Below are 22,255 nucleotides of genomic sequence, written 5' to 3'. Positions count from 1 at the left end.
AGGATTCTGGTGAGGTTTAGGCTGTGGGTTAGTGTTAAGTTTATGGTTAGGGTAAGGGTTAGGGTGAGGTTTAGGGTGAGTGTTAGGGTTAGGGTGACATTGAGGGTTGGGGTGACAGTGGGGGTTAGGGTGAGGGTGAGGTTTAGGTTTAGTGTTAGTGTTACAGTGAGGGTGAGGGTCAGGGTTAGGATTAGGGTGAGGGTTAAAGTGAGGGTTAGGGTTAGGCTTAGGTTTAGGGTTAGTGTGAGGATTAGGGTTAGTGTTAGGTTTATAGTGAGGGTAAGGGTTAAGGTGAGGGTTAGGCTCATGTGTATGTTTAAGGTAAGGTTTAGGGAGAGGGTGAGGGTAAGGGTTAGGGTGAGGATTAGGGTGAGGGTGAGGGTTAGGTTTAGCATTAGGGTTAGGTTTTGGGTTAGGATAAGGGGTAGGGTTAATGTTAGGGTGAGGATGAGGGTTAGGGTTAGCATTAGGTTTAAGGTTAGGGTGAGGGTGAGGGTTAGGGTTAGGGTTAGAGTGAGTGTGAGGTTGAGGGTTAGGGTTAGGGGTAGGGAGAGGGTTAAGGTTAAGGTGTGGGTTCCGGTTAGGGTGAGGGTGATGCTAAGGATTAGGGTGAGGTTTAGGGTCTGGGTGAGTGTTAGGGTTTGAATTAGCGTTAGGGTTAGGGTTAGGGTGAGGCTGAGGGTGAGGGTTAGGGTTAGGGTTAGGTTTAGGGTTAGGGTGAGGGTCGAGGTGAGGGTTAGGGTGAGGGTTAGTTTTAGGGTTAGGGTTAGGGTTAGGATTAGTGTTAGGGTGAGGGCTAGGTTGAGGGTGAGGGTTAGGGTTTGTCTTAAGGTGAGGGTAAGTGTTAGGGTGAGGGATAGTGTGAGGGGTAGGGTTAGGGTTACGTTAGGGTGAGGGTTAGGGATAGCGTGAGTGTGAGGGTCAGGGTTAGGGTGAGGGTTCGTGTTAGGTTTAGGATTAGGGTTGGGTTGAGGGTGAGTGTTATGTTTAGGGTTAGGGTGAGGGTTAGGTTTAGGGTGATGTTTAGGGTGAGGTTGAGGGTTAGGGTGACAGTGATGGTTCGGGTGAGGGTGAGGATTAGGGTGTGGATGAGGGTTAGGCTGAGGGTGAGGGTTAGTGTTAGATTTATGGTGTGGGTTAGGGTTAGGGTTAGGATTAGGGTGAGGGGTATGGTCAGGATTAGGGTGAGTTTTGGGGTTAGTGTGAGGTTTAGGGTAAGTGTGAGGATAACGGTTAGGGTGAGGGATAGGGTTATTGTGAGGGTTAGGGAGAGGATTAAGGTTAGGTTTAGGGTTAGGGTGAGAGTGAGGGTTAGGTTGAGGTGAGGGTTCGGGTTTGGGTGAGGTTTAGGGTGATGGTGAGGGTTAGCGTAAAGGTGAGGGTGAGGATCAGAATAATGCTTAGTGTTAGGTTTAGGGTGAGGGTGATGTTTAGGTTTAGGATTAGGGTTAGGGTTAGGCTTAGTGTGAGGGTGAGGGTGAGGATGAGGGTGAGGCTTAGGTTTAGGGTTATGGTTAGGGTTAGGGTGAGGATTATGGGTATGGTTAGGGTTAGGATTAGCGTTATGCTGAGGGTTAGGGTTAGGGTTAGTGTGCAGGTTAGGTTTATGGTTAAGGTTAGGGTGAGGGTGAGGGTTTAGTTTAGGTAATGTTTAGGGTAAGATTAGGGTGACGTTTAGGATGAGGTTGAGGGTTAAGGTGAGGGTTTCGGTTAGGGTGAGCGTTAGGGTTAGGATTAGAGTGAGGGTTATTTTTAGGGTGATGTTTATGGTGAGGGTGAGGGTGAAGGTTCGGGTGAGGGGGAGGGTTAGGGTTAGGGTTAGCGTGAGGATTATGGTTATGGTTAAAGTGATGGTGAGGGTTAGGTTGAGTGTGAGGTTGAGGGTGAGGGTTAGGATGAGGGTTAGGGTGAGGGTTAGAGTGAGGGTGAGCGTTAGGGTGAGAGTGAGGTTTCGTGGGAGGGTTTGAAGGAGGGGGAGGGTTATGGTTAGGGTTCTGTTTAGAGTTAGGGTGACGGTGTGGGTGAGGGTTAGGTTTAGGATTAGGGTTAGGGTTATGGTAAGGCTGAGGGTGAGTGTGAGGGTGAGGGTGAGGGTGAGGGTTAGGGTGAGGGTTAGGGTTAGGTTTAGAGTTAGGTTGAGGGATAGGGTTAGGGTTAGGGTTAGGATGAGGGTTAGGCTGTGGGGTAGGGTTATGTTTAGAGTAAGGGTTAGGTTTAGTGAGTTTTAGGGTAAAGATTAGGGTTGAGTTAGGATTAGTGTGAGGAGAAGGGTTAGGGTGAGGGTTAAGATGCGGGTGAGGTTTAGGGTTAGTTATAGGGTTAGGGTGAGGTTAGGTTGAGGGCTAGGGTGAGTGTGAGGGTTAGGGTTAGGGTTAGGGATAGGGTGAGGTTTAGGTTTAGGGTTAGGGTTAGGGTTATGGTGAGTCATAGGCTGAGTTGTAGGGTTAGGGATAGGGTGAGGGTTATGTTTAGTGTGAGGTTTAGGGTTTGGGGTAGGGTTAGGGTGAGGGCTAGGGTGAGTGTGAGGGTTAGGGTTAGGTTTAGGGATAGGGTGAGGTTTAGATTTAGGGTTAGGCTTCGGGTGAGGTTTAGGCTGATGGGTAGGGTTACAGTTAGGGTGAGTGTTAGGTTTAGTGGGAGTGTTAGGGTTAGTTTTAGCGTTAGGGTTAGGGTTCAGGTTCGGGTGAGGGTTTGGGTTAAGGTGTGGATGAGGGTTAGGGTTAGTGTGAGGACTAGTTTTAGGGTCAGGGTTACTGTTAGGGTTAGGGTTAGGGTGAGGGTAAGGGTTAGAGTTAGGGTGATTGTGAGGGTAAGGGTTAGGATTAGTGTTACCGTTAGGGTGATGGTTAGGGTTAGTGTGAGGGTTAGGGTTAGGGTTAGGTGAAGGTGAGGGTAAGGGTTAGGGTGAGGGTTATGGTGAGGTTGAGGGTTAGGATTAGAGTTAGGGTTAGGATTAGGGTGAGGGTGAGGGTGAGGGTTAGTGTTAGGGTGAGGTTTAGTGTTGGGGTGAGGGTTAGGTTTGGGGTGAGGGTGAGGGTGAGGTTTAGGTTTTGGGTTAGGATTAGGTTTAGGCTGAGGTTGTGGGTGAGGTTGAGGGTTATAGTTAGGGTTAGGGTGAGGGTGATGTCTCGGGTGAAGGTGAGCGTTAGGGTGAAGGTGAGTATAAAGGTTAGTGTGAGGGTTAGGGCGAGGCTGAGGGTTAGGTTTAGGGTGAGGGTTATTGTGAGTGTTAGGGTGAGGGTAAGTGTTAGGGTGATGGTAAGATTGAGTTTGAGGGATAGCATTATGTTGTGGGTAAGGGTTAGTGTGAGGGTTAGGGTGAGGGTTTGGGTTAGAGTGGGGGTTAGGGTTAGGATTAGGTTGAAGGTTAGGGTTTAGGTGATGTTTAGTGTGAGAGTATGTTTTAGGGTGAGGGTGAGTGCTCGGGTGAGCATGAGGTTTAGGATGAGGGTGAGCGTTAGGGTTATAGTTAGGGTTAGGGAGAGGTGTAGGGTGAGCATTAGGGTTAGGATTAGGGTTAGGATTAGGGTTAGAGTGAGGATCAGTGTGAGAGTTAGTTTGTGGGTAAGTGTTATGGTTAGGGTTAGTGTTAGGGCTAGGGTGAGGGTGAGTGTTAGTGTGTAGGTGAGGGTTTTGTTTAAGTTAGGGTTAGGGATAGGGTGAGGATTAGGTTGAGGGTGAGGGTTAAGCTGAGGTTAGGTTTAGGGTGAGGGTTAGGGTTAGGGTGATATTTAGAGTGAGGGTGAGTGTTCCGTGAGGTTGAGGGTGAGGGTTAGTGTTAGGGTTAGGTTTAGGTTGAGGGTGATTGTGAGGGTTAGGATTAGGAATAGGGTTAGGGTCTGGGTGAGGGTCAGTGTGAGGGTGAAGCTTAGGGTTAGGGTTAGGGTTATGGTTATTGTGAAGGTGACGGTTAGTGTGAGGGTTATGATTAGGGTTAGGTTTAGGGTTACAGTAAGGGTAAGGGTTAGGGTGAAGGTTAGGGTGAAGGTGAGGGTTAGGGTTCGGTTAGGGTTAGGGTGAGGGCTAGGGTGAGGGTGAGGGTTAGTGTGAGGGTTTCTTTTAGGTCATAGTTAGGGTTATGGTGAAGATTAGCGTGAGGGTGAGGGTTAGGTTTAGGGTAAGGGTTAGGGTTAGGGTTAGGGTGAGAGTTAAGGTTTGGGTGATGTTTAGGGTGAGGGTGAAGGTTAGGTTGTGGTTTAGGATTAGGGTAAAATTTAGGGTTAGGGTTATGTTGAGGGTGCGGTATAGGGTGAGGTTTATTGTGAGGGTTAGTGTTAGTGTTTGGGTTAGGGTGAGGTTTAGGGTGAGGGTTAAGCTGAGGGGTAGGGTTAAGGATAGAGTGACTGTTAGGTTTAGTGTGAGGATTAGGGTTAGGGTGAGGTTTCGGTTTAGTGTGAGGTTTAGGTTTAGGGTTAGGGTTAGGATGAGTGTTAGGGTTAGGTTGAGGGTGAGGGTGAGTGTGAGGGCTAGGGTTAGAGTTAGTGTGAGGTTTAGTGTTAGGGTGAGCCTTAGGTTTTGCGTGAGGGTTAGGGTTAAAGTAAGGGTTAGGGTGAGGATTAGAGTTAGGGTTAGGGTTAGGGTGAGGGTCAGGGTGAGGGTTAGGTTTAGGGTGAGGGTTAGGTTTAGGGTGAGGGTTAGGGTTAGGGTGAGCATTAGGGTGATGGTGAGGGTTAGGGTGAGGGTGAGGGTTAGGTTTAGAGTTAGGGTTAAGGTGATGTTTGGGGTGAGGTTGAGGGTTAGTGTGAGGGTGAGGGTTAGGGTGAAGGTTAGGTATAGGATTAGGGTTAGGGTGAGTTTTAGGGTTCGGGTTAGGGTTAGAGTTATTGTTAGGGTTAGGGTTAGGATGAAGGTGAGGGTAATTGTTAGGGTTAGGGTTAGGGTTAGGGTGAGGGTGATGTTGAGGGTTAGTGTTAGGATTAGGGTTATGGTTAAGGTAAGGCTGAGGGGGAAGGGGAATTTGAGGGTGAGGGTTAGGGTTAAGGTTAGGGTTAAGGTGAGGGCTTGAGTTAGGGTGAGGGTTAGGCTGAGGGTGAGGGTGAGGGTTTATGTTAGGTAAAGGTTAGGGTTATGGTCAGGATTAGGGTGAGGATTAAGTTGAGGTTAGGTTCAGGGTTCGGGTTCGGGTTAGGGTTCGGGTTCGGGTTAGGATTAGGGTGATGTTTAGGCTGAGGGTGAGGGTTAGGGTGAGCGTGAGGGCTAGGATTAGGGTTAGGGTTAAGCTTAGTGTGAGGATCAGGGTGAGGGTGAACGTTAGGGTCAGGTTTAGGGTTAGGGTTAGAGTGAGTGTTACGGTTATTGTGAGTGTTATGGTTAGGGTTAGGGTCAGGGTAAGGGTTAGGGTGAGGGTAAGGTTTAGGGTGAGGGTTAGGGTGAGTGTGAGGGTTTGGACTAGGGTTTTTGTTAGGGTTGGGGTGAGGGTTAGTGTTTGGGTGATGTTTTGAGTGAGGGTGAGGGTTAGGGTGAGGATGAGGTTTTGGGTGAGGGTGAGGGCTCAGTTGAATGTGAGGGTTAAGGTGTGGGTGAGGATTAGGCTTAGGGTGAGGGTAAGCGTTAGGGGTAGGGTTAGGGTTAGGTTTAGGGTTAGGGTAAGAGTTAGGGTGAGGGTAAAGGTAAGGGTGAGAATCAGGGGAAGGGTGAGGTTTAGGGTTAGGGTGAGGGTTAGGATAAGGGTGTGGGTAAGTGTTAGGGTAAGGTTTAGGGTGACGGTGAGGGTTAGCATCAAGGTTAGGTTTATGGTTCGGGTTAGGTTGAGGGTTAGGTTTTGGTTAAGTGTTAGGTTGAGGTTTAGGGTGAGGGTGAGGGTTAGGGTTAGGGTGAGGGTAAGTGTTAGGGTTAGGGTTAGGGTGAGTCTTAGTGTTAGGGTTAGCATTAGGGTGAGTGTGAGGGTGAGAGTTAGGGTTAGGATTAGAGTTAGGGTGAGGGCAAGGCTTAGGGTGAGGGTTAGGGTGAGGTTGAGGGTTATGATTAGGGTGAGGGTCAGGGTAAGTGTTAGGGTGAGGACTACGGTTAGGGTTAGGATTAGGATGAGTGTTAGGGTTAGGGTGAGGGTGTAGGTAAGTGTTAGTGTGAGGGTTAGGGCGAGGTTGTGGGTTAGGGTTAGGGTATGGGTAAGGGTTAGGGTGAGGGTAAGGGTTAGATTGAGGGTTAGTTGAGGGTGAGGGTTAGGGTTAGCATTAGGGTTAGGGTGAGGTTGAGGGTTAGGGTGAGGGTTAGGGTTAAGTTTAGGGATAGGGTAAGGATTAGGGTTAGGGTATGGTTTAGTTTTAGTGTGAGGTTTAGGTTTAGGGTTAGGATGAGTGTTAGGGTTAGGTTGAGGGTGAGGGTGAGGGTGAGGGCTAGGGTTAGTGTTTGTTTGAGGGTTAATGTTAGGGTGAGTGTTAGGTTTAAGGTGAGAGTTAGGGTTAAAGTAAAGTTTTGGGTGAGGGTTAGCGTTAGGGTTAGGGTTAGGGTGAGGAACAGGGTGAGGATTAGGTTTAGGTTGAGTTTTAGGTTTAGAGTGAGGGTTAGGGTTAGGGTGAGCGTTAGGGTGATGGTGACGGTTAGGGTAAGTGTTAGGGTTAGAGTTAGGTTTAGGGTGAGAGTTAGGGTGAGGTGTCGGGATACGGTTAGGTTGAGGGTTAGGGTTAGTGTGAAGGTTAGGGTTAGGGTTAGTGTGAGGATAATGTTTAGGGTTAGGGTTAGTTTTAGGGTGAGAGTTAGATTGAACGTTAGGGTTAGGTTAAGGTGATGTTTAGGGTGAGGTTGAGGGTTAGTGTGAGGGTGACAGTGAGGTTGAGGTTTAGGGTTAGGGTGAGTTTTAGGGTTAGGATTAGGTTTAGACTTATTGTTAGGTTTAGGGTTTGGGTTAGGATGAGGGTGAGGGTTATTGTTAGGGTTAGGGTTAGGGTGAGGGTGGGGTTGAGGGTTAGTGTTAGGATTAGGGTTATTGTTAGGGTAAGGCTGAGGGGGAAGGGGAATTTGAATGTGAGTGTTAGGGTTAAGGTTAGGGTTAGGGTGAGGGCTTGGCTGAGGGTGAGGGTTAGGCTGAGGGTGACGGTGAGGGTTTCGGTTAGTTAAAGGTTAGGGTTATGGTGAGGATTAGGGTGAGGGTGAGGATTAAGCTTAGGTTAGGTTCAGGGTGAGGGTTCGGGTTAGGGTTAGTGTGAGGGTTAGGGTTAGGATGATGTTTAGGGTGAAGGTGAAGGTTAGAGTGAGGGTGAGGTTTAGGGTTAGGGTTAGGTTTAATGTGAGGCTGAGGGTTAGGAATAGGAATAGGATTAGGGTTAGAGTTCAGCTGAGGGTGAGGATCAGGGTGTGGGTGAAGGTCAGGGTCAGGGTTACGTTTAGGGCTAGAGTGAGGGTTACGGTTATTTTGAGGGTTATGGTTAGGGTTAGGGTGAGGGTAAGGGTTAGGGTGAGGGTAAGGGTTAGGGTGAGGGTTAGGGCGAGTGTGAGGGTTTGGAATAGGGTTTGGGTTAGGGTTAGGGTGAGGGTTAGGTTTTGGGTGATGTTTAGAGTGAGGGTGATGGTTATGGTGAGGATGAGTGTTTGGTTGTGGGTGAGGGTTCTGTTGAGGGTGAGGGTTAGGGTGTGGGTGAAGATTAGGATTAGGGTGAGGGTAGGGTTGAGAGTGAGGGTGAGGGTTAGGGTTAGGGTTTGGGTTAGAGATAGTGTGAGTTTGAGAGTGAGGTTTAGGTTTAGGATTAGGGTGAGGGTTAGGGTTAGGTTGAGGATTAGGTATATTGTTAGGGTTAAGGTAAGGGTGAGGGTGGGTGTTATGGTTAGGTTTAGGGTTAGAGTTGGGGTGAGGGTGAGGGTTATGATTAGGTTAGGATTAGGGTTAGGCTGAAGGTGAAGGAGGGTGAGGGTGAGTGTTAGGTTTAGGGTGAGGTTTAGGTTTACGGTTAGGATTTGGGTGAGGGTAAGGTTTAGGGCTATGGTTAGGATGAGGGTTAGGCTGAGGGTTAGGGTTAGGATTAGGGTGAGGTTTAGGGCTAGGTTTAGGGTTAGGATAAGGGTTAGACTGAGGGTTAGGGTTAGGGTTAGTGTGAGAGATAGGCTTAGGTTTAGGGTAAGAGTTAGGGTGAGGGTAAAGGTTAGGGTGAGAGTTAGATTGAGGGTGAGGTTGAGGGTAAAATTTAGGTTTAGGGTTAGGGTTAGGGTGAGGGTAAGGGTGTGAGTAAGTGTTAGGCTGAGGTTTAGGGTGAGGATGAGGTTTAGCGTCAAGGTTAGGTTTAGCGTGATGGTTAGGGTTTGGATAAGTGTTAGGGTGAGGTTTAGGGTGAGGGTGAGGGTTAGGGTTAGTGTGAGGGTAAGTGTTAGGGTGCGGGTTAGTGTGAGTCTGAGCGTTAGGGTTAGCATTAGGGTGAAGGTGAGGGTTAGGGTTAGGATTAGAGTTAGGGTGAGAGTAAAGCTTAGTGTGAGCGTTAGGGTGAGGTTGAGGGTTAGTGTTAGGGTGAGTGGGAGGGTAAGTTTTAGTTTGAGGACTAATTTTAGGGTTCAGATTAGGGTGAGTGTTAGGGTTATTGTGAGAGTGAGGGTGAGGGTTAGGTTCAGTATTAGGTTTAGGGTTAGTGTGAGGGTTAGTGATAGGGTTAGGGTTAGGGTGAGGGTCATAGTTAGGGTTAAGGTGAGGGTTAGTCTGAGAGGTAGGGTTAGGGTTAGGGTGAGGGTTAGGCTTAGTGTGAGGGTTAGGGTTAGGTTTAGGGTTAGGGTGAGGGTGAGTTTGAAGGTGAAGGTTTGGGTTAGGGTGAGGGTTAGTGTTAGGGGGAGGGCTAGGTTGGGGGTTAGGGTTTGGGAGAGGGTGAGGTTTTCGGTTAGGTAAGGTTTAGGGTTAGGGTTAGGGTGAGGATTAGGGTGAGGTTGTGGGTTAGGTTTAGGGTGAGGGTGAGGGTCAGGCTTAGTGTTAGGATGAGGGTTAGCTTTAGGCTTAGGGTGAGTGTGAGGGTTCGGGTTCGGGTGAGGGTGAGGGTTAGGGTGTGGGTTAAGTTTCGGTTTAGGGTGAGGGTTAGGGTGACGTTGAGTGTTAGGGTGAGGGTGAGGTTGAGCGTGAGGGTTAGGGTTTGGTTTAGGGATAGGATTAGGTTTAGGTTTAGGGTAAGGGTTAGGGTTAGGTTGAGGGTTAGGTTTAGGGTTAGGGTGAGCATTCGGGTTTGGTTTAGGTTTAGGGTAAGGGTTAGGGTTAGGATTAGGGTGAGCCTGAGGGTTAGGTTGAGGGGTAGGTTTAGGGATAGGGTAAGGGTTAGGGTTAGTGTGAGGGTTAGGTTTAGGGTTAGGGTTAAGATGAGGGTGAGGGTGAGGATTAGGGTTAGGGCTAGGGTTAGGGTGAGGGATAGTGTGAGGGTTAGGTTTAGGTTTAGGGTAAGGGTTAGGTTTATGGTGAGGTTTAGTTTCAGGTTTAGGGTTAGGGTGAGGTTGATGCTGAGGGATAGGGTTCGAGTTAGTGTGAGGATAAGGGTTAGGGTGAGGATTAGGGTGAGGGTGAGTTTTAGGTTTAGCATAAGGTTTAGGGTGACGGTTAGGGTTAGGGTTAGTGTTAGGGTAAGGGTTAAGGTTAGGGTAAGGGTTAGGGTTAGGCTTATGGTTACGGTTAGTGTTAGGGTTAGGGTTAGGGTTAGGCTTAGGGTTAGGTTTAGGTTGAGGTTTAGGCTGAGGGGTAGGGTTAGGGATAGAGTGAATCTTAGGTTTAGTGTGAGGATTAGGGTTAGGGTGAGGTTTAGGTTGAGGGTGAGGGTGAGGGTGAGGGCTATTGTTAGGGTTAGTTTGAGCGTTAGTGTTAGGGTAAGCGTTAGGTTTAAGGTGAGTGTTAGGGTTAAAGTAAGGTTTAGGGTGCGGGTTAGCGTTAGGGTTAGGGTTAGGGTGAGGGTCAGTGAGAGGGTTATGTTTAGGTTGAGGGTTAGGTTTAGAGTGAGGGTTAGGGTTAGGGTAAATATTAGGATGATGGTGAGGCTTAGGTTTAGGGTGAGAGTAAGTATTTGGGTTAGGGTTAGGATGAGGGTTAGGCTGAGGCTTAGGGTTAGGGTTAGGGTGAGGTTTAGGGTTAGGATAAGGGTTGGGCTGAGGGTTAGGGTTAGGGTTAGTGTGAGGGTTAGCTTTAGAGTTAGGGTAAGTGTTAGGGTGAGGGTAAATGTTAGGGTGAGAGTTAGGGTGAGGGTGAGGTTTAGGGTTAGGGTGAGGGTTAGGGTCAATTTCAGGTTTAGGGTTAGGGTTAGCGTGAGTGTAAAGTTGTTGGTAAGTGTTAGGGTGAAGTTTAACATGAGGGTGAGGGTTAGTGTCAAGGTTAGGTTTAGGGTTAGGGTTCGGGTGAGGGTTAGGGTTTGGGAAAGTGTTAGGGTGAGGTTTAGGTGAGGGTGAGGGTTAGGGTTAGGGTGAGGGTAAGTGTTAGTGTGAGGGTTACGGTGAGTCTGAGGCTTATGGTTAGCATTAGGGTGAGGGTGAGGGTGAGGTTTAGGGTTAGGATTAGAGTTAGGTTGAGGGTATAGCTTAGGGTGAGGTTTAAGGTGAGGTTGAGGGTGAGGGTAAGTGTTAGGGTGAGGACTACGGATAGGGTTTGGATTAGGGTGAGTGTTAGGGTTATGGTGAGGGTGAGGGTTAGGTTCAGTATTAGGTTTAGGGTTAGTGTGAGGGTTAGTGATAGGGTTAGGGTTAGGGTGAGGGTTAGTCTGAGAGGTAGGGTTAGGTTTAACATTAGGGTTAGGGTTAGGTTTAGGGTTAGGGTGAGGGTGAGGGTGAGGGTGAGGGTTAGGGTGAGGGTTAGTGTTGGGGGGGCTAGGTTGAGGGTTAGGGTTTGGGTGAGGGTGAGGTTTTCGGATAGGTAAGGTTTAGGGTTAGGGTAGGGTGAGGTTTTTGGTTAGGGTTAGGGTGAGGGTGAGGGTGAGGTTTAGTGTTAGGATGAGGGTTAGGTTTAGGGTTAGGGTTAGGGTGAGGGTGAGGGTGAGGGTGAGGGTTAGGGTGTGGGTTAAAGTTCGGTTTAGTGTGAGGGTTAAGGTGACGGTGATGGTTAGGGTGAGGGTGAGGATTAGGATAAGGTTTAGGGTGAGGGTTAGGGTTAGGGTGAGTATTAGGGCTAGGAGTAGGGTTAAGGTTAGGGAGAGGGTTAGGGTTTGTGTGAAGGTTAGGGTTAGGGATAGAGTTAGGTTTAGTATGAGAATAAAGGTTAGGGTGAGGGTTAGGGTGAGGGTTAGGCTTAGTGTGAGGGTTAGGGTTAGGGTTAGGGTTAGGGTTAGGTTTAGGGTAAGTGTTAGAGTTAGGGTGAGGGTTAGGTTTAGGGTTAGCGTTAGGGTTAAAGTTAGGGTTAGGTTTAGGGTGAGGGTCAGAGTTAGGGTTTGGGTGAGTGTGAGGTTTAGGTTGAGGGGTAGGGTTAGGGTTAGGGTAAGGGACAGGGTTAGGGTGAGGGTTATGTTTAGGGTTAGGTTTAGGGTGAGGGTGAGGGTTAGGGTTAGGGTTACGGTTAGGGTGAGGGTTAAGGTTAGGTTCAGGCTTAGAGTAAGGGTTAGGGTTAGAGTGAGGGTTATGTTTATGGTTAGGGTTAGATTGAGGGTGAGGCCGAGGTTTAGGGTTAGGATTAGTTTGAGGATAAGGATTAGGGTGAGGTTTAGAGTGAGGTTGAGGGTTAGGGTTAGCATTAGGGTTAGGGTGATTTTTAGGGTGATGGTGAGGGTTAGGGTGAGGGTGAGATTGAGCATGAGGGTTAGGGTGAGTGTGACGGTGATGGTTAGGGTTAGGTTTAGGGTGAGGATAAGGGTAAGGGTTAGGATTACGCTTAGTGTAAGGGTTACGCTGAGGTTGAGGGTGAGGGTTAGGGTGAGGGCTATGGTGAGAATGAGGGTTAGGGAGAGGATGAGGGTGAGGTTGATTGTTTTGGTTAGGTAAGATTTAGGGTTATGGTTAGCATGAGGATTAGGGTGGGTTATGAGGTTTAGGCTGAGGGTTAGGGTTAGGGTGAGGGTTAGGGTAAGGCTGAGGTTTAGCGTGAGGGTTAGGGTTACAGTGAGGGTTAGGGTTAGGGTTAGGTTGAGGATGAGGTTTAGGTATAGGTTAAGGGTTCGGGTTATGGTGAGGGTGAGGTTTAGGTTTGGTTTAGTGTGAGGATAATGTTTAGGGTGAGGGTTAGTTTGTGGGTGAGAGTTAGGGTGAGCATTAGGGTTAGGTTCATTGTGAATGTTAGGGTTAATGTGATATTTAGGGTGAGGTTGAGGGTGAGTGTGAGGGTGAGTGTGAGGTTGAGAGTTAGGGTTAGGATTAGGGTTAGGATGAGTTTTAGGGTTAGGGTTAGGGTTAGAGTTATTGTTAGGGTTAGGATTAGGGTTAGGATGAGGGTGAGGGTTATTGTTAGTGTTAGGGTTAGGGTTAGGGTGAGGTTGGATTTGAGCGTTAGTGTTACGATTAGGGTTATGGTTAGGGTAAGGCTGAGGGTGTAGGGGAGTTTGAGGGTGAGGGTTAGGGTTAAGGTTAGGGTTAGGGTGAGGTCTTCGGTGAGGGTGAGGGTTAGGCTAAGGGTGAGGGTGAGGGTTTCGGTTCGGTAAAGGTTAGGGTTAGGTTGAGGATTATGCTGAGTTTAGGTTCAGGGTGAAGGTTCCGGTTAGGGTTATGGTGAGGGTTAGAGTTAGGGTGATGTTTAGGGTGAGGGTTAGGGTTAGGGTGAGGGTGAGGGTGAGGTTTAGGGTTAGGGTTAGTTTTAGGGTTTAGGGTTAGTGTTAGGTTTATGGTTAGGGTTAAGCTGAGTGTGATGATCAGGTTATGGATGAAGGTTAGGGTGAGGGTTAGGGTTAGGGTTAGAGTGAGGGTTACGGTTATTGTGAGGGTTATGGTTAGGGTTAGGGTGAGGTAAGGGTTAGGGTGAGGGTACAGGTGAGGGTGAGGGTTTGGATTAGGGTGTGGGTTAGGGTTAGGTTGAGGGTTATTGTTTGGGTGACATTTAGAGTGAGTGTGAGGGTTAGGGTGAGGATGAGTGTTTGGGTGAGTGTGAGGGTTTTGTTGAGGGTGAGGGTTAGGTTGTGGGTGAGGATTAGGTTAGGGTGAAGGTTAGCGTTAGGGGTATGGTTAGGGTTAGGTTGAGGGTTAGTGTTAGCATTAGGGTTAGGGTGAGGGGTAGGGAGACGGGTGGGCTTAGGGTAAGGGTGAGGGTGAGTGTTAGGGTTAGGTTTTAGGGTTAGAGTTAGGGTGAGGGTGAGGGTGAGTGTTACGGTTAGGTTTAGGGTTAGAGTTAGGGTGATGGTGAGGGTGAGACTTATGATTAGGTTAGGATTAGGGTTAGGCTGAGGGTGATGGGGAGGGTGAGGGTGAGGGTTAGGGTTAGGGTGAGGTTTAGGTTTACGGTTAGGTTTAGGATGAGGGTTAGGATTAGGGTTAGGGTTAGGAGGAGTGTTAGGCTGAGGGTTAGGGTTATGGTTAAGGTGAGGTTTAGGGCTAGGTTTAGTGTAAGGATAAGTTTAGGCTGAGGGTTAGGGTTAGGGTTAGTGTGAGGCTTAGGTTTAGGGTTAGGGTAAGAGTTAGGGAGAGGGTAAACGTTAGGGTGAGAGTTAGGGTGAGGGTTAGGGTCAAGTTTAGGTTTAGGGTTAGGTTTAGGGTGAGGGTAAGGGTGTGGGTAAGTGTTAGGGTGAGGTTTAGGGTGAGGGTGAGGGTTAGCGTCAAGATTAGGTTTAAGGTTAAGGTTAGGGTGAGTGTTAGGGTTTGGGTAAGTGTTAGGGTGAGGGTTAGGTTGAGAGTGAGGGTTAGGATTAGGGTGAGGGTAAGTGTTAGGGTGAGGGTTAGGGTGAGTCTGCTGGTTAGGTTTAGCATTAGGGTGAGGATGAGGGTTAGGGTTAGGATTAGAGTTAGGGTGAGGGTAAGGCTTAGGGTGAGTGTTAGGGTGAGGTTGTGGGCTAGGGTTAGGGTGAGTTTGAGGGTAAGTGTTAGCGTGAGGACTACGGTTAGGGTTAGGATTAGGGTGAGTGTTAGTGTTATGGTAAGGGTGAGGGTGAGGGTTAGGTTCAGTATTAGGGTTAGGGTTAGTGTGAGGGTTAGTGATATGCTTAGGCTTAGGGTGAGGGTTAGAGGTAGGGTTAAGGTGAGGGTTATTCTGAGAGGTAGGGTTAGTGTTAGGGTAAGGGTTAGGCTTAGTGTGAGGGTTAGGGTTAAGGTGAGAGGGTTAGGTTTAGGGTTAGGGTGAGGGTGAGTGTGAGGGTTAGGGTTAGGGTCAGCATTAGTGTTAGTGGGAGGGCTAGGTAGAGGGTTAGGGTTAGGGTGAGGGTAAGGCTTAGTATATGGTTTAGGTTTAGGCTTAGGTTTAGGCTTAGTATATGGGTTAGGCTGAGGGTAAGGCTTAGGGATAGATTGAGTGTTAGGTTTAGGGTTAGGGTTTGGCTTTTGTTGAGGGTAAAGTTTAGGGTGAGGGTTAGGGAAAGGGTGAGGATTAGATTTATGGTGAGGGTTCGGGTTATGTTTAGGATTAGGGTTATTTTTAGGGTTAGCGTGAGGATAAGGGGAAGGTTAGGTTTATTTATAGGGTTAGGGTGATGGTTAGGGTGTCAGTAAGTGTTAGAGTGAGGGTTAGGGTGAGGTTAGTGTTAGGGGGAGGGGGAGGGTTAGTGTTAGCATTAGGGTTAGGTTGAGGATTAGGGTTGAGTTTAGGGATAGGGTGTGGATTAGGGTTAGGGTTATATATAGGGTGAGGGTTAGGCTGAGGGTTAGGGTTAGGTTTAGGGTGAGGGTTAGGTTTAGTGTGAGGGTTAGGGTTAGGGTTATGGTGAGGGTAAGGGTTAGGTTGAGGTTTAGGGTGAGCGGGAGGTTTAGGGTTAGCATTAGGTTTAGGTTTAAGGTTAAGATGAGGGTTAGGTTTAGGGTGAGGCTGGGTGTTAGAGTTACAGTGAGGGTGAGGGTGAGGGTGAAGGTTAGGATTAGGGTTAGGGTTAGGGATAGGATCAGGTTGAGGATGAGGATTAGGGTGTTTTTGAGGGTTAGGGTTAGGGTGAGGGTGAGGGTTAGGGTTATGGTTAGGATGAGTGTTAGGGAAAGGGGTAGGGTTAGGGTTAGGCTGAATGTTAGGATTAGGGTGAGGGTTACGGGCAAGGTAAGGGTTAGGGTTAGGGTGAGGTTAAGGATTAGTGTGAGGGTGAGGGTTAGGGTTAGGGTTAGGGTTAGGGTGAGGGTTATGTTGAGGGTGAGGGTGAGGGTGAGGGTTAGGGTGTTGTTTAGGGTTCAGTTTAGGGTGAGGGTTAGGGTGACGGTGAGCGTTAGGGTGAGGGTGAGGGTTAGGATAAGGGTTAGGGTGAGGGTTAGAGTGAGGGGTAGGGTTAAGTTTAGGGAGAAAGTTAGGGTTTGTGTGAGGGTTAGGGTTAGGGTTAGAGTTAGATTGACTATGAGGATAAAGTTTAGGATGAGGGTTAGTGTGAGGTTTAGGGTTCGGATTAACGTTTGGGTTAGGGTTAGGGTTACGTTTAGGGTAAGTGTTAGGGTTACGGTGAGGGTTAGTTTTAGGGTTAGCATTAGGGTTAGGGTTAGGTTTAGGGTGAGGGTCAGGGTTAGGTTTTGGGTGAGGGTGATGTTTAGGTTGAGGGGTAGGTTTAGGGTTACGGTAAGTGTTAGGATTAGGGTGAGGGTTATATTTAGGCTTAGGTTTATGGTGAGGGTGAGGGTGATGGTTAGTATTAGGGTTACGTTTAGGGTGAGGATTAGGGTTAGGTTTGGGTTAGGGTAAGGGTTAGGGTTAGAGTAAGGTTTAGGTTTAGGGTTAGGGTTAGGGTGAGGGTGAGGCTGAGGGTGAGGTTTAGGGTTAGTGTGAGGATAAGGTTTACGGTGAGGTTTAGGTTGAGGTGGAGGGTTAGAGTTATCATTAGGGTTAGGGTTATGGTAAGTGTTAGGGTTATGGTAAGTGTTAGGGTTATGGTTAGGGTAAGGGTTAGGGTTAGGGTGAGGGTTAGGGTTAGGGTGATTTTTAGGGTGACTGTGAGGGTTAGGGTGAGGGTGAGGTTGAGCGTGAGGGTTAGGGTGAGGGTGAGTTGAGTGTGAGTTTGATGGTTAGGGTTTGGTTTAGGGTGAGGATAAGAATTAGGGTTAGGTTTAGGGTTAGTGTTAGGGTTAGGGTTAGGGTGAGGGTGAGGGTGATGGTTAGGGTTAGACTTAGTTTTATTGTTAATATTAGGTATAGGGTGAGAGTGAGGGTGAGGGTTAACATGTGGGTTAGGGTTAGGGTTATGGTTAGAGTGAGGGTGAAGGTGAGGGTTAGGGTTAGGATTAGTGTTAGGGATAGGTTTAGGATGAGGGTTAGACTGAGTATTAGAGTTAGGGTTAGTGTGAGGCTTAGGGTTAGGTTTACAGTTAGGTTGACGGCAAGGGTTAGGGTAAGGGTTAGGGTGGGTTTGAGGTTTAGGGTTAGGGTGAGGTTTATGGTGAGGGTTTGGGTGAGGGTTAGAGTTAGGGTGAGAGTTAGGGTTCGCGTTAGTGTTAAGATGAGAGTTAGGTTGAGAGTTACGGTTAGGGTGAGGGTGAGGGTTAGGGTTAGGTTTAGGGTGATGTTTAGGGTTAAGGTGTAGGTTAGGGATAGGTTTATGGTTAGGGTGATTGTTAGGGTTAGAATTAGGGTGAGTGTGAGGGTGAGTGTTATGTTTAGGATTAGAGTTAGGCTTAGTGTTAGGCTGAGGTTGAGGGTGAGGGTGAGGGTGGGGGTTAGGGTTTGGGTAATGTTTAGGTTTAGGTTTAAGTTGAGGGTTATGTTTAGGGTTAGGATGAGGGATACAGTGAGGATTATGGTTATGGTTCGGGTGAGGGTTAGATTTAGTGTGAGGGTTAGGGTTTGGGTTAGGGTTAGGGTTAGTGTTATTGTGAGGGGTAGGGTTAGGGTAATGGTTAGGGTGAAGGTTAGGATGAGAGTGAGGCTTAGGGTTAGTGTGAGTGTGAGGATGAGGGTTACGGTGAGGGTTCGTGTTAGAGTTAGGATTAGGGTTGGGGTGAGGGTGAGGGTCATGTTTAGGGTTAGGGTGCGGGTTAGGGTTACGGTGATTTTCAGGGTGAGGTGAGTTTTAGGGTGACTGTGAGGGTTCGGGTTTGGGTTCAGATTAGGGTGTGGATGTGGGTTAGGGTGAGGGTGAGGGTGAGGGTTAGGTTTAGGGTGTGGGTTAGGGTTAGGGTTAGGATTAGGGTGAGGTTTAGGGTGAGGGGTAGGTTCAGGGTAAGGGTGAGGTTTAGGGTTAGTGTGAGGTTTAGGGTTAGGTTTAGGGTAAGTGTAAGGATAATGGTTAGGGTGAGGGATAGGGTTATTGTTAGGGTTAGGGTGAGAATGAGGGTGAGGGTTATGGTTAGGGTAAGGGTTAGGGTGAGGGTTAGGGTTAGGGTAAGGCTTAGGGTTAGGGTTAGGGTACGGGTGCGTGTGAGGGTGATGGTTACTGTTAGGTTATGGTGAACGTGAAGGTTCGGTTTAGGATTAGGGTTAGGGTTAGGTTTATGGTGAGGGTGAGGGTTAGGATTAGGATTAGGTTTAGGGTTAGTCTTTAGGTGAGATGAGGGTGAGGGTGAGGGTTAGGGAGAGGATTAGGGTTAGGTTTATGGTTAGGGTGAGAGTGAAGGTTAGGTTGACGTGACGATTCAGGTTTGAGTGAGGGTTAGGGTGACGGTGACAGTTAGGGTGAGGGTGAGGTTTAGGTTTAGTGTTAGCTTTAGGGTGATGGTTAGGATCAGGATTAGCGGGAGGGTTAAGATGAGGGTTAGGGTTAGGGTTAGGGTGAGGGTGAGGGTTAGGTTTATGGTTAGGGTTAGGGTAAGTGTTAGGATTAGGGTAAGGGTGAGGGCTAGGGTGAAAGTGAGGGTTAGGGTTAGGGTTAGCGTGAGGGTTAGGGTTAGGCTGAGGTTTAGGGTGAGAGGTAGGGTTAGGGTTAGTGTGAGGGTGAGGGTTAGGTTTAGTGTGAGGGTCATGGTTAGTGTTAGGGTTATGGTAAGTTTAAGGGTTAGGGTGAGGTTTAAGGTAAGAGTGAGGTTTAGGGTTAGCATGAGTTTGAGGGGGAGGCTTAGGGTTAGTGTTAGTGTTTGGGTGAGGGTGAGAGTTATGTTTAGGGTTAGGGTGAGAGGTAGGGTTAGGGATGATGTTTAAGGTGAGGGTGAGGGTTAGGATGAGGGTGAGGTTTCGTGTGAGGGTGAAAGTTAGGGTGAGGGTGAGGTTTAGGGTAGGGTTAAGTTTAGGGTTAGGTTTAGGGGGAGGTTTAGGGTGAGGGTTAGGGTTATCATTAGGGTTAGGGTGAGGGGGAGTTTGAGGGTTAGGGTGAGGGTTAGGGTTAGGTTGAGGGTTAGGTTTGGGTTTAGGGTAAGGTTGAGGGTGAGGGTGAAGGTGAGGTTTAGCGTGTGGGTGAGGGTTAGGTTTAGGGTGAGGGTTAGGGTGACGGTGAGGGTTAGGTGTGGGTGAGGTTTAGGTTTAGTGTTAGAGTTAGTTTGACAGTTAGGGTCATGGTTAATATTAAGGTGAGGGTTAAGTTGAGGGTTAGGGTTAGGGTTAGGTTTAGGGTTAGTGTGAGGATTAGTTTTAGTGTGAGGGTAAGCGTTAGTGTGCGGGTTAGACTGAGGGTGAGGGTTAGGTTTAGTGTTAGGGTTAGGGTGAGCTTTTGGGTGACTGTTAGGTTCATGGTTAGGGTTAGGGTGAGGGTTAGGGTGAGGGCAAGTGTTAGGGTCAGGTTTAGATTGAGGGTGACGGATAGAGTTATGGTGAGGTGAGGGTGAGGGTGAGGGTGAGGGTTAGGGTTAGGGTTAGGGTTAGTTTGAGGGTGAGGTACAGGGTGAGGGTTAGGACGAGGATTAGGCTGAGTTTGAGGGTGAGGTTTAGGGTGAGGTTTAGGGTTAGGGTGAGGGTTAGGGTGAGTGGGAGTCAGAGGGTGAGGGTTAGGTTTATGGTTAGAGTATGGGTTAGGTTGAGGTTTAGGATTAGGTTAAGACTAGGTTTAGGCTGAGGGTGAGGTTGAGGTTGAGGTTGAGGGTTAGGATAAGGGTGAGGTGTAGGGTTAGGGTTAGTGTTAGGGTTTGTTTAGGGTGAAGGTTAGTTTTAGGTTTAGAGTTAGGATAAGGTTTAGGCTGACAGTTAGGGTTAGGGTTAGTGTGAGGGTTATGTTTAGCGTTAGGGTAAGTGTGTGGGCTAGTGTGAGGGTGAAGGTTAGGTTAAGGGTTTAGTTTAGGTAAGGGTAAAGGTTATGTTAGGGTGAGGATTAGCGTGAGGTTGAGGGTTAAGGTGAGGGTTAGGGTTAGGGTGAGCGTTAGGGTTATGATTAGGGTTAGGTTTAGTGTTAGGGTGCTGTTTAGGGTGAGGGTGAGTGTGAAGGTTCGGGTGAGAGGGAGGGTTAGGGTTAGGGTTAGAGTAAGGGTGAGCATGAGGGTTAGGGTGAGGGGTAGGTTTAGGGTTAGGGTGAGGATGAGGGTTAGGTTTAGTGTTTGGGTTAGGGTTAGGGTGAGGGTGAGGGTTAGTGTGAGGATTAGGGTTAGGGTGAGCATGCGGGTGAGATTGAGGGTGATGTTTAGGGTTAGGTTTAGGGTGAGGGTTAGCATTAGGGTGAGAGTGAGGGTTCAGTTGAGGGTGAGGGTTAGGGGGAGGGTTATGGTTTGGGTTCGGGTTAGAGTTAGGGTGAGGGTGTGGGTGAGGGTTAGGTTTAGGATTAGTGTTAGGGTTAGGGTTAGGCTGCGGGTGAGTGTGAGGGTGAGGGTGAGGATTAGGATTAGGTTGAGGGTTATGGTTAATGTCAGGGTTAGGGTTAAGTTGAGGGATAGGGTTAGGGTTAGGTTTAGGATGAGGGTTAGGCTGTGGGGTAGGGTTAGGGTTAGGGTGTGGGTTAGGTTTAGTGTGAGTTTTAGGGTTAAGGTTAGGGTCAGGGTTAGGATTAGGGTGTAGGTAAGGGTTAGCTTGAGGGTTACATTGAGGGTGAGGTTTAGGGTTAGGGGTAGGGTTAGGGTGAGGTTAAGGTGAGAGCTAGGGTGAGGGTGAGGGTTAGGGTTAGGGTTAGGGATAGGGCTAGGATTATGTTTAGGGTTAGGGTTACTGTTAGGGTGAGTCTTAGGCTGAGGGGTAGGGTTAGGTATAGGGTTAGGGTTAGGTTTAGTGTGAGGGTTAGGGTTTGGTGTAGGGTTAGGGTGAGGGCTAGGGTGAGTGTGAGGGTGAGGGTTAGGTTTAGGGATAGGGTGAGGATTAGGGTTAGGTTTAGGGTTAGTGTGAGTTTTAGGCTGATGGGTAGGGATACAGTTAGTGTGAGGGATAGGTTTAGTGGGAGGTTTAGGGTTAGGTTTAGGGTTAGTGTTAGGGTGAGGTTTCGCGTGAGGGTTCGGGTTAAGGTGTGGTTGAGGATTAGGGTTATTGTCAGGACTAGTTTTAGAGTTAGGGTTACTGTTAGGGTTAGGGTTAGGCTGAGGGTAAGGGTTAGGGTTAGGGTGATTGTGAGGGTAAGGTTTAGGGTTAGTGTTACGGTTAGGGTGAGGGTTTGTGTTAGTGTGAGAGTTAGGGTTAGGGTTAGGTGAACCTGATGTAAGGGTTAGGCTTAGGGTTAGGGTGAGGGTGAGGGTTAGGATTAGAATTAGGGTTAGGATTAGGGTTAGGGTGAGGTTGAGGTTTAGTGTTAGGGTGAGGGTTAGGGTTATTGTTAGGGTTAGGGTGCGAGTGAGGGTGCGGGTGCGGGTGAGGGTTAAGGTTAGGGTAGGGTTAGGTTTAGGCTGAGGTTGAGGTTGATGGATAGTGTTCGGGTAAGGGTGAGGGCTAGGGTGAGGGTGAGGGTTAATGTGAGGGTGAGGGTGAGGGTTTAGTTTATGTCAGGTTTCGGTTTAAGGTGAGGATTAGGGTGAGGGTGAGGGTTTCGTTTACATCAGGTTAGGGTTAAGCTGAGGTTAGGGTTACAGTGAGTGTTAGGGTTAGGGTTAAGGTGTGGGTTAAGGTTAGGGTGATGTTTAGGGTGAGGGTGAGGGTTAGGGGGAGAGTTAGGGTGAGGTTTAGGGTTAGTGTTAGGATTAGGGTTTGGGTGAGTGTGAGGTTTAGGGTTAGAGTTAGGGTTAGGATGAGGGTTAGGTTGAGGTTTAGGGTTAGGGTTAGGTTTAGGGTTAGGATGAACGTTAGGCTGAGGGTTAGGTTTAAGGTTAGTGTGAGGTTTAGGTTTAGGTTAGGGTTAGGGTTAGGGTTTGGTAACGGTGAAGGTTAGTTTTAGGTTTAGGGTTAGCATTAGGTTTAGGCTGAGGGTTAGGGTACAGGTTAGTGTGAGGGATAGGTTTAGGGTTAGGTTTAGGGTGTGGACTATGGTGAGGGTGAGGGTGAGGGTTAGGGTTAGTGTTAGGGTTAGGGTTAGGTTCAGGGGTAGGTTAAGGGTTAGGATTAGGTTAAGGACTAGGGGTTAGGCTGAGGGTGAGGGTGAGGTTGAGGGTGAGGGTTAGGGTTAGAGTGAGGGTTAGATTAAGGGTGAGAAAGAGGGGGAGATTTTGGTTTAGGGTTAGAGTTAGGTTGAGGATAAGGGTTAGGATTAGGGTTAGCACTAGGTTTAGGCGGAGGGTGAGGGTGAGGCTGAGGGTGAGGTTTAGGTTTAGGGTGAGGGTTAGGGTTAGGGTTAGTTTTAGGGTGAGGGTTAGGTTTAGGGTTAGGGTTAGGGTTTGGTTAGGGTGAAGGTTAATTTTAGGTTTAGGCTTAGATTAAGGTTTAGGCTGGGGGTTAGGGTTAGGGTTAGTGTGAGGGTTAGGTTTAGGGTTAGAGTTAGGGTGTGGGCTAGGCTGACGGTGAGGGTTAGGGTGAGGATGAGGGTGAAGGGTTAGTTTAGGTAAGTGTTAAGGTTAGGTTAGGGTCAGGATTATGGTGAGGTTGAGGGTTAAGGTAAGGCTTAGGGTTAGGGTGCGGGGTAGGGTTACTGTGAGGGTTAGGATTAGGGTTAGGGTGAGGGTGAGGGTAAGGGTTAGTGTGAGGGTTAGGTTGAGTGTGCGGTTTAGGATTAGAGTTACGGTTAGGATTAGGGTGAGGGTGAGGATTAGGATAAGTGTTAGGGTGAGGGTTAGGGTTGGGGTGAAGTTTAGGGTTAGGGTTTGTGTTAGGGTGAGGGTGAGGGTTAGGGTTAGGTTTAGTGTTAGGAATAGGCTGAGCGTGAGGTTTAGGGTGACGTTGAGCGTTAGGGTTATGGTTAGAGTGATGGTGAGGGATAGGGTGAAGGCGATGGTTATTGTGAGGGTGAGGGTGAGGTTTTTGTTTATGTCAAGGATAGAGTTGATCTGAGGTTAGTTTTAGGGTGAGGGTTAGGTTTAGAGGTAAGGTGAGGTTTAGTGTTAGGTGATGTTTAGGGTGAGGGTGAGGGTTAGGGTGAGGGTGAGG

This window comes from Dipodomys merriami, unplaced genomic scaffold, assembly GCF_024711535.1.
Source record: "Dipodomys merriami isolate MVZ:Mamm:240054 unplaced genomic scaffold, mDipMer1.0.p SCAF_75, whole genome shotgun sequence".
Classification (NCBI taxonomy): Eukaryota; Metazoa; Chordata; class Mammalia; order Rodentia; family Heteromyidae; genus Dipodomys; species Dipodomys merriami.
This window is presented reverse-complemented; position numbering follows the sequence as displayed.